Below are 12,300 nucleotides of genomic sequence, written 5' to 3' on the forward strand. Positions count from 1 at the left end.
TTGAGAACTAGGCAAAGGATAGTGGAAGATTGAATCTCATAAAGACTCGATTGATCTATTTAGTTTCAAACGTACAAAAACGTTTTCAGTTTAAAAAGAACTTTATTATTAAAACGTATATAACTTTTATAAATATCTAGAACCACTTTTGACAACTCATTACTTAACTAGTATGATAAAGATAACGATATTTATATTTTATTTTATTAAATATATATAACGATTTAAATTAATATTATATATATTTATACGCGTATTATACGTACATAGTTTTATACTTTTACTATACTTAAACTTTACCTTTACTTTATTTTTATTTTACTTTAACTTTAATAATTCATACTTTAATAATTCACTTTAATAATTCATACTTTAATAATTCACTTTAATAATTCATACTTTAATAATTCACTTTAATAATTCATACTTTAATAATTCACTTTAATAATTCAAAAATCTATTATAAATAGAATTCAATAGGTTTCATTATTTCATAGAAACTTGAAAATAGTTTTCTCTAAACTCTCTCAATCGATTTACATACATATATTTACTCCGTATTATCTCAAGATATTATTAGTATACATAAAATATTACGACGGAGTGCTGTCCGAGTGATTTCGAAGTTGTTTTTTCGAGTGGGATAGGATTAAGGAAATGATGGGTTATAGCTATGGAGGTGATTGAGTATGGTTCATGGGTATGCTCGTGAGGTCAATATAGTGTTTATCATCTCCGTTGCGTTTACGTACCTTTCCTGCAATATTGAATCTCAATATTGATATGTGAGTACTCATAATTTAATTTTTACATACTAATAGTGTATCCCTGACTAGTGCTCGAGTATATAGGATTATGCATGCTTGTACTTTTGATATTGCCATTAGATAGGTTATGTTGATTCCTGAATTAGTTACATATACGATTGAGATAATGTATAAGATATGCATGTCGTTGGAAAGCTAGCGAAAAATAGTTGAATTTTGGTTTAAGAATCACTTGAATCCAAGTAACGGTTAGAAAGTTATGAAATAAACAAATTGCATAATTAATTTCGTAATTAAAATTGCTGATGGTAATTAGTGAACTAATTTTTTGGGTTATAAAAAGTGGTTATTTGGATTCTACTCGTCGAGTAGATGAATTTTCATATAAAGCACGTCTCGTTTCGTTGAACGGTTGTCAAGTTATGGACAAAAGAAGTTTTGCAAATTTTGATGAAATGTCGAAATGAGAACTGAAATTCTCGCTGATCTGCATTGTTTCATATATAAAAAAAAAAATACCACTGAATTCTTTGATGTAAGGTCTAACAAACGACTCTGGCCGTTTGTCAATTTGAGTCTCGACGATTTTTCTAAAAATCATCAAAGTTGACGGTTTGGTCACATTTTAAAATTCTAAAAAGAGCTGAAACTTTTTTATTTAAAAATGTCAGTTTTGTATCAGTTGTCATGGTCGGCCTGATATGTGTTTACTCTTGCCAAAAATCATGTTATATCTTTGTGGTAACGAGAATTTGCAGGCTTTGACCGTTTGTCAATACGAGTTTTGAGGAATTTTCTAAAAATCTCCAAAGTAGGCTACTCGTTCACTTTTGTAAATTTATTAAAGCTGAAAAATTAACTTTGAAACGCCGAAAACGCGTTGGCAACTACGAGTTGTCTAGGTTTAGTTTACTTCTGTAATATTTATGCTTAATCTTTTTGGTAATGTGTAACTTTTATCTTTGGCCGTTTATCAATCGGAGTTCCGATAATTTTTCTAAAAATAGCTGAAGTGGGCCTTTTAGTCATGTTTGACCGAAAATCATTTTTGTATAACTTATTATATATTTGCATGCGACCTCATTTTTACTTTGACCTTTGACTTTTGACTTTGAACTTTGACTTTTCCTGTTAACTTTTCAGTTAACTTTTTGTGTTGATTTTCTCTATAAAAAAAAAAAAAAAAAAACCTAAAATACTATTTTATGATTATGAAACCATTTGTGTTACGTTGTTTCACACGTCACCTTTTACTAGAATCTTAATTGAGCATGAGTAATATAACATGTTACTATACTGTAGAGTCAGACTCGAGCTATAGGATAGGATTACACTATGACCTGACCTAAATTGCTATACAAATATTGACCAACATATAAATATATATAATTAATATAGGTTCGTGAATCCGAGGCCAACCTTGCACTTGTTCAATGACGTTATATGTATTTTTACTACAAAATACAGTATGGTGAGTTTCATTTGCCTTTTTACCCTTTATATTTTTGGGACTGAGAATACATGCGCTTTTATAAATATTTGACGAAATAGACACAAGTAATTGAAACTACATTCTATGGTTGAATTATCGAAATCGAATATGCCCCTTTTTATTAAAGTCTGGTAATCTAAGAATTAGGGAACAGATACCCTAATTGACGCGAATCCTAAAGATAGATCTATTGGGCCTAACAAACCCCATCCAAAGTACCGGATGCTTTAGTACTTCGAAATTTATATCATGTCCGAAGGAGGATCCCGGAATGATAGGGGATATTCTTATATGCATATTGTTAATGTCAGTTACCAGGTGTTCACCATATGAATGATTATTTTTGTCTCTATGCATGGGACGTATATTTATGAGAACTGGAAATAAAATTCTTGTGGTCTATTAAAATGATGGAAATAAACGATTATGATAAACTAATGAACTCACCAACCTTTTGGTTGACACTTTAAAGCATGTTTATTCTCAGGTGTTAAAGAAATCTTCCGCTGTGCATTTGCTCATTTTAAAGATATTACTTGGAGTCTTTCATAGCATATTTCGAAGAACGTTGCATTCGAGTCATTGAGTTCATCAAAGATTATTATTAAATCAATTTATAGTTGGATAGTGGATATTATGAAATGGTATGCATGCCTGTCAATTTTCGATGTAAAGAAAGATTGTCTTTTAAAAACGAATGCAATGTTTGTAAAATGTATCATATAGAGGTCAAATACCTTGCAATGTAATCAACTATTGTGAATCGTTTATAATGTATATGAAAGGGTCCTTTTAGTTGGTATCAGAGCGGTGGTCTTAGCGAACCAGGTCTGCATTAGTGTGTCTATCAGATAAGTCGATAGGATGCATTAGTGAGTCTGGACTTCGACCGTGTCTGCACGTCAATAGTTTTGCTTATCATTTTGTGTCAAAAATTAACTACTTATCATCCTCAGGAAATTACCTGCTTATCATTTTTAGTCTAAGACACGTCTTGCTGCATTGATTGCATGAATAGTGTATAGACAAAAATTCATATCTTAGCGTATCTGCTAAATCATATCTTATCGTATCTATTACTGTAAACGTTGCCTGATATATCCCGTAAATTCCTCCGTAATTTACGAAATCTTTTGTTCTATATATATGGATATTCTATGTAATTAGAATACCATCCGATAACCGAAAATCATTTCATATCGAAAAAAAAAAAAATCCTTATTCAATCGTACGAAATGGAATTCATCATTAATTCAAGTTCCTAGGATTTCGAAATGGAATCCCACTCCAGCTCCGAAAGCAGTGTGACCGGAATAGATCAACCAATCAGTCATCACCTATTCTGGATGAATTGGGGATGGGTTCGTAGCCTCCTCAATCATTGGAGACAAGAAGAAGGTGATCCCTTCCATCCACCACATTGCCCTCTTGATGAAGAACCTGAAGCACTTACCGGCGAACCTGTTCGAAACACCATTTTCTCGCTCATTTCCAGAGTATCTCATCACGATTATATATTACATCAAATTTTAGATTTTATTTATCCGCTCGTCCGAACCGACAATCACCCCGGTGTAATAGAAGAAGTCAACGAGCTTCGCGCTCGGGTAGTGGCTTTGGAGAATATGGTGCAGAGATTACAAACACCAGCAGCAGCATCAGCAGCATAACCAGTAACACCATCATCAACGCCAATAGTACCATTACCATCCCAACCACAACCACGTCGTAAACCTCAACTTTACACTCTGTCCCACGAGCACCAATGTCATACGCCCTGTAGATACCAAGGAATACCAACAACAATAACCGACGAAGTATTAATTCATAACTTCATTGGAGAAACATTCCGCGCAGATTATGTAATATCTAAAGTCTTAGAGATTATCTAATCTAGCCCTAACCATAAATCAGTTAAGCGAACCAAAATGATAGAAGGAAGAGTAGAAACCCTGACAAAAATGGTGTGTGATTAACAAGCTAAACTTGTTTTACCAACATCATCAACAGTACCGTCAGCGTCACCAGCATCATCAGTACAGTCAACATCAGAATCAACAACACCTATAACATCACAAACTCCGTCAGCTCAAGAATCACTATGGACATCATTACGAATCAATAACCCGTATATTGTATCAACGAGTTATGAAGAATTAACTCATTCCCTTTGAAGAAATTATATGTATATTTTATATATTTTGAAATAAAAATAAATCTTTCCGTGCTAAGCTATTGTGTGTGAATCTTAACTACTCGATTAATTCATATTACAAATATGCAATAATGTACGTCCTTCGGCCGCAACTTAACCAGCATTAACTACAATCTCTGTCGCAATTCAACAAATTCCAATTCATAATAAATCAAGTATGTATTTGATTTTACACTTTCATCATCGATGTACCCGAAACTTTTCAGATAACATCATTCGTACTTTGCGAAATTCACAAGAATTCCACGAACCGAACATCATACATCAACAAATAACGAAGTATTGATTCATAATTTCAATGTCATTAAAGAAATACTGCGTAAAAGTTATGTACCTTTTAAAGCCTTTAGGGATTATTCAATTCTAGTTTCAACCGTAAATCAAATGAGTTTAATTTAACATTAACTCATTAAATCTATGTTAGATCTGAAGAAAATATACATATATATATTTTCATAAAGACTGTAATAAAATTCTTTTGTACAAAATATTAATTGTGAAATTTTTTTTAACGGGTAGGTAATACTCGAGAGATATATAAATTCGCAATTAATATATTACATTCTTCGAATCTGATTCAGCAAATCATCCATTATACTCCCTACTTTCACAACAATATACATTCTTTTATAGAAATCAAAACAACCATACTCATTCAAAATTTAATTACATATTCTGATTTTGAAATCTCAAAATTCAACTTGAGATATGACCAAAATCATCACTCTTAGATCCTTACATCTTTCACAAGCTATATTTTGACTTCAAAACTGTGTTAGAACATCAAATGTATGTTAACGATTACAATCTGTGTTCAAACCCTTCGAAAATTTCTGAAGACACTTCGAATGATGAGCAATCGAGATGATGATCCAACCACATGTTACCCACAGTTATGTACCCGAAAAACTCTTGAAACTAAAGTAAAAGTTTAAACAACGTATCCGCGTCAGATTCTTTAGCATTTATTAGCAAAAATAACTTTGCGACTCCTATTCAAAGTAGCCAGTTTTGTCACAGCTCCAGCAAGTCAACTTCGACTTTTCAGTCAGACTAACCTTATTATAACCTTGAGATATACACCATCGTTATCAGGGAACCTTTTACATTCCACCACATTATTAACAGATGTATCAACAACTTCATTACCCTTTGACTTTAGCCTCTCCAAAAAGTCATTATAATTATTCATTGAAACCCCATCATTTACTACTTCGCATCTTGTAATGAGAATTTCCATACGAATCATTGGGAATTAGCAATCAGTATTTTGAAATCTCGCAGCATGTCTACGCCAACAGTTATATGTGTATATATAACGTATATCTTCTGGACTTAATTTGAATGTGAAGATTCTGAAAAACACTTCGAACTACGAATTGGTTCTCCGAAAATGGAAAAATACTGATGAAGCAGCAAAAAAAAAAAACTATAAACGACCTTAACAGTAAAAGTTTGATGATAATGAATAGGTGTGCTGGCAAAGCGCAGAAAAAGAGAAGTCTTGGAACTGGAAAACGGATTGAGCAAAGTAGGAAGGAGGCTGTGAACAAATTACAAAGACTGAACCTGACTTCAAAGGATCCAAATAATTCAGTATCTGCTGAAGTCATTAACGAATACCTTGCTCCTGACTTTAAACCCCTGCGGACAATATTCTTCATCATCCTCTGATATTAGAAATTCTAAAATATCATCATATCTTTCATTATAAATATCCTCCATATTTCTGAAGATATTTTCTTAATTTTTCTTATTTGAAATCATTTACCTCTTCGCGCTATTTGTATTACATCATAAAAGAAACTATTTTAGTTTCTAAATTCTGAAACATTCAAGTTTAAAATAGGAATATTTTGAAGTAGTGTTGGGAACTGAAGCATGAATTAGTATAATATAATGACACTTGATCAATGTGATTATATTACAGTAAGTCATGCTGAGTTTCTAAATGGAACGTGATGATTCACAGATCATAACATCATCATGTGCCATGTTATACGACTCTTGTATTCTATTTAACCTCTAAAATATCAAGAAAATATTTCTTGATGATTCGGCCTTTTCCAAGGTATTTTAGTAATTTGACAAGTCAAGATCGTGCCATCACAATTTCCTTCCTAGAACATTAACAATGTTCATTTCGAAATTCATATCTGTGAATTCTGGACCATTACAAGCGGTGCTTAATCGCAAGAAGAAGAAACGAAAGGACAAAACTCCGAAATAGAAATTGGGGTATAAATTGCAGCAAATAAAAGAGAGCATTAACTGTGAATGATAATGATTATAGAAGACAGAAGCAGAGACTTTGAAATATAAGGGAACATATAAAGCCCAACGACAAACCAGAAATTATAAACCATATATATCGATGGATATAGCAATATAAAGACACGGGAGAACTAGGAACACTATAAATCCAAGAGTATAGTAGAAGTAAATAGATTCTTCCGGCGGTAGATGAAAAAAAGAAGAATGACCGATATGAAAGTTAGAAGTATATCGAGAATCAGAACTGGATGGAGCATATTGATGAATACTTTAAAATATGAGTTGAGGGGGAAAGAATAGAAGGTGATGAAACATGACTAGGAACTTAGAAATCAACAGATTTAACTCACACAATGGCAGAATAAGTGAATCAAACTCTCTAGTGAATAGGTTAAGTTTTTTTTGATTAATTTAGTCAAACCACAACTAAATCAAGTGTGATTAGATCAACACCTAGAGCTATTATTCACCACCTGGGTGATTTGGACTGAGAGAGAATCGAAGGAGCTCACTAGATCTAAGTGTGTGTAACAAATGAGAGGCTTAACCTAAAATGAAGAACATAAGACTTTATATACCCCTGCTGTTGACACACCCATACGATTCATTCATCACACGTACGAGTTGGCTTCATCAACCGTACGGGTGATCACTCACTCGTGTCTTATCATTTAGGTTGTAATTGTGACTTAGCTCAGCATCAACCATGCGTATGAGCCTGTCAGCCGTACTAGTGAGGCTTCACTCGTACGCCTGACTAAGTCTAACATAGTCAAACATCTAAATCTCGTTCCTGCAGTTCCTGTAACCACATACAAACACGGATAGGATAATAACGAGCAATCATGGTGGCCTGTAAACTGTTGTACCTGCAATGGATGTGGGTAGATGTCTAGGGACTTGCATAAAATGCATCAACAGATGGTGTGAGTTGTAAGGAAACGAAGGAGGTGAATTTATAAGAAAATCTCCGACAGAACAATTAAAATGGATGATCGCATTTAAAGCGGATCCTAATTCCCTTGATTACCGGAGAGTCAAATCTTATTAAGAAGATTTTCTTCAAATCCCTTAAAATCTGGGAATCAATCATATCTACGTCAAATGATAAGATGAATCTACACTTACTCATTTCACTCTTCTATGTTAGCTTCATTCGTACTCTTCATATAAATGGATTGTTTATCCAAATTATTCGCTGATGATAAAACTCTAATTTTCAGCCCGTATGCATCATGAAAACATACTTATTATCATTCACGACCTTTCCACTCAAATTTCGGGACGAAATTTCTTTAACGGGTAGGTATTGTGACAACCCGGAAATTTCCAACCAAATTTAAACTTTAATCTTTATATGATTCCGACACGATAAGCAATATTTGTTAAGTTAAATTTCAAGAATTTTAAACTATGTTCATACATTCATTCAACCTCGACCAAGTTCCAACGATTCACGAACCATTAAACGAATATGATTATATATGTATATGTGTATATATATTATAACTTGAAACGTAAACAAAATATTAGATTAAATACTTTATATGATTGTATCTGTTTCAAAATGTTTATCAATGGAATTAGAAGATAAGATCAAATGATTAAATTATCAGATATATTAAATTATGATTACAAGTCTCTGTTGAAAGGCCCACGTTGATTTGAGAAATCTTTTCATTTTAACAATATTCGGAAAATGGTAAAGTGATTTATAAATGTGAACAAATTGTCCATAAATTTGAGAACTAGACAAAGGATAGTGGAAGATTGAATCTCATAAAGACTCGATTGATCTATTTAGTTTCAAACGTACAAAAACGTTTTCAATTTAAAAAGAACTTTATTATTAAAACGTATATAACTTTTATAAATATCTAGAACCACTTTTGACAACTCATTACTTAACTAGTATGATAAAGATAACGATATTTATATTTTATTTTATTAAATATATATAACGATTTAAATTAATATTATATATATTTATACTCGTATTATACGTACATAGTTTTATACTTTTACTATACTTAAACTTTACCTTTACTTTATTTTTACTTTACTTTAACTTTAATAATTCATACTTTAATAATTCACTTTAATAATTCATACTTTAATAATTCACTTTAATAATTCATACTTTAATAATTCACTTTAATAATTCATACTTTAATAATTCACTTTAATAATTCAAAAATCTATTATAAATAGAATTCAATAGGTTTCATTATTTCATAGAAACTTGAAAATAGTTTTCTCTAAACTCTCTCAATCGATTTACATACATATATTTACTCCGTATTATCTCAAGATATTATTAGTATACATAAAATATTACGACGGAGTGCTGTCCGAGTGATTTCGAAGTTGTTTTTTCGAGTGGGATAGGATTAAGGAAATGATGGGTTATAGCTATGGAGGTGATTGAGTATGGTTCATGGGTATGCTCGTGAGGTCAATATAGTGTTTATCATCTCCGTTGCGTTTACGTACCTTTCCTGCAATATTGAATCTCAATATTGATATGTGAGTACTCATAATTTAATTTTTACATACTAATAGTGTATCCCTGACTAGTGCTCGAGTATATAGGATTATGCATGCTTGTACTTTTGATATTGCCATTAGATAGGTTATGTTGATTCCTGAATTAGTTACATATACGATTGAGATAATGTATAAGATATGCATGTCGTTGGAAAGCTAGCGAAAAATAGTTGAATTTTGGTTTAAGAATCACTTGAATCCAAGTAACGGTTAGAAAGTTATTAAATAAACAAATTGCATAATTAATTTCGTAATTAAAATTGCTGATGGTAATTAGTGAACTAATTTTTTGGGTTATAAAAAGTGGTTATTTGGATTCTACTCGTCGAGTAGATGAATTTTCATATAAAGCACGTCTCGTTTCGTTGAACGGTTGTCAAGTTATGGACAAAAGAAGTTTTGCAAATTTTGATGAAATGTCGAAATGGGAACTGAAATTCTCGCTGATCTGCGTTGTTTCATATATAAAAAAAAATACCACTGAATTCTTTGATGTAAGGTCTAACAAACGACTCTGGCCGTTTGTCAATTTGAGTCTCGACGATTTTTCTAAAAATCATCAAAGTTGACGGTTTGGTCACATTTTAAAATTCTAAAAAGAGCTGAAACTTTTTTATTTAAAAATGTCAGTTTTGTATCAGTTGTCATGGTCGGCCTGATATGTGTTTACTCTTGCCAAAAATCATGTTATATCTTTGTGGTAACGAGAATTTGCAGGCTTTGACCGTTTGTCAATACGAGTTTTGAGGAATTTTTCTAAAAATCTCCAAAGTAGGCTACTCGGTCACTTTTGTAAATTTATTAAAGCTGAAAAATTAACTTTGAAACGCCGAAAACGCGTTGGCAACTACGAGTTGTCTAGGTTTAGTTTACTTCTGTAATATTTATGCTTAATCTTTTTGGTAATGTGTAACTTTTATCTTTGGCCGTTTATCAATCGGAGTTCCGATAATTTTTCTAAAAATAGCTGAAGTGGGCCTTTTAGTCATGTTTGACCGAAAATCATTTTTGTATAACTTATTATATATTTGCATGCGACCTCATTTTTACTTTGACCTTTGACTTTTGACTTTGAACTTTGACTTTTCCTGTTAACTTTTCAGTTAACTTTTTGTGTTGATTTTCTCTATAAAAAAAAAAAAAAAAAAAACCTAAAATACTATTTTATGATTATGAAACCATTTGTGTTACGTTGTTTCACACGTCACCTTTTACTAGAATCTTAATTGAGCATGAGTAATATAACATGTTACTATACTGTAGAGTCAGACTCGAGCTATAGGATAGGATTACACTATGACCTGACCTAAATTGCTATACAAATATTGACCAACATATAAATATATATAATTAATATAGGTTCGTGAATCCGAGGCCAACCTTGCACTTGTTCAATGACGTTATATGTATTTTTACTACAAAATACAGTATGGTGAGTTTCATTTACCTTTTTACCCTTTATATTTTTGGGACTGAGAATACATGCGCTTTTATAAATGTTTGACGAAATAGACACAAGTAATTGAAACTACATTCTATGGTTGAATTATCGAAATCGAATATGCCCCTTTTTATTAAAGTCTGGTAATCTAAGAATTAGGGAACAGACACCCTAATTGACGCGAATCCTAAAGATAGATCTATTGGGCCTAACAAACCCCATCCAAAGTACCGGATGCTTTAGTACTTCGAAATTTATATCATGTCCGAAGGAGGATCCCGGAATGATAGGGGATATTCTTATATGCATATTGTTAATGTCGGTTACCAGGTGTTCACCATATGAATGATTATTTTTGTCTCTATGCATGGGACGTATATTTATGAGAACTGGAAATAAAATTCTTGTGGTCTATTAAAATGATGGAAATAAATGATTATGATAAACTAATGAACTCACCAACCTTTTGGTTGACACTTTAAAGCATGTTTATTCTCAGGTGTTAAAGAAATCTTCCGCTGTGCATTTGCTCATTTTAAAGATATTACTTGGAGTCTTTCATAGCATATTTCGAAGAACGTTGCATTCGAGTCATTGAGTTCATCAAATATTATTATTAAATCAATTTATAGTTGGATAGTGGATATTATGAAATGGTATGCATGCCTGTCAATTTTCGATCTAAAGAAAGATTGTCTTTTAAAAACGAATGCAATGTTTGTAAAATGTATCATATAGAGGTCAAATACCTTGCAATGTAATCAACTATTGTGAATCATTTATAATGTATATGAACGGGTCCTTTTATTGTTGGGCCAAATAAATCTATCTTTAGAATTCGCGTCAATTGGTGGCAATTATAATAAACACCAATTCTTAGGCTACCAAGCTAAAAAGGGGCATATTCGGTTCGATAATCCAACCATAGAATGTAGTTTCGATTACTTGTGTCTATTTCGTAAAACATTCATAAAAAACAGTTCATGTATTCTCAGCCCAAAAATATATATTGCAAAAGCATTTAAAAAGGGAGCAAATGAAACTCACGATACTGTATTTTGTAGTGAAAATACATATGACGTCATTGAATAAGTGTAGGGTTGGCCTCGGATTCACGAACCTATATCATTTGTATATCTATTAAAACATATAATCGTGATGGAACAAATTTATATATTTAGTTATGTATTAGGATTTAATACTTATAATATATTATAATACCTATTTGATATATAAATTTATTAACATTATATCAATATAATTAATATTATATTAGTTAAAGCGTAGTATTATGTAAAATTAGTATACTTATGTAATAAATATAATTTTATATATAAATAGCTCATGTTTTGCCAAAAATTAATAGTTGTAATAATAGTAATAATGTTAATAATAATAATAATGAAAATAATGACAATAATAATAATAATAAAAATTAATAATAATGTTAATACTAATAACAATAATAATAATGATAATAATTGTAATTTTAATAATAATGATAGTACTTTATAATATTTTAAATGATAATACTAATAACATTCTTAATGATAATACTAATATT

Source organism: Rutidosis leptorrhynchoides, chromosome 10 (assembly GCF_046630445.1).
Source record: "Rutidosis leptorrhynchoides isolate AG116_Rl617_1_P2 chromosome 10, CSIRO_AGI_Rlap_v1, whole genome shotgun sequence".
NCBI classification, from domain to species: domain Eukaryota; kingdom Viridiplantae; phylum Streptophyta; class Magnoliopsida; order Asterales; family Asteraceae; genus Rutidosis; species Rutidosis leptorrhynchoides.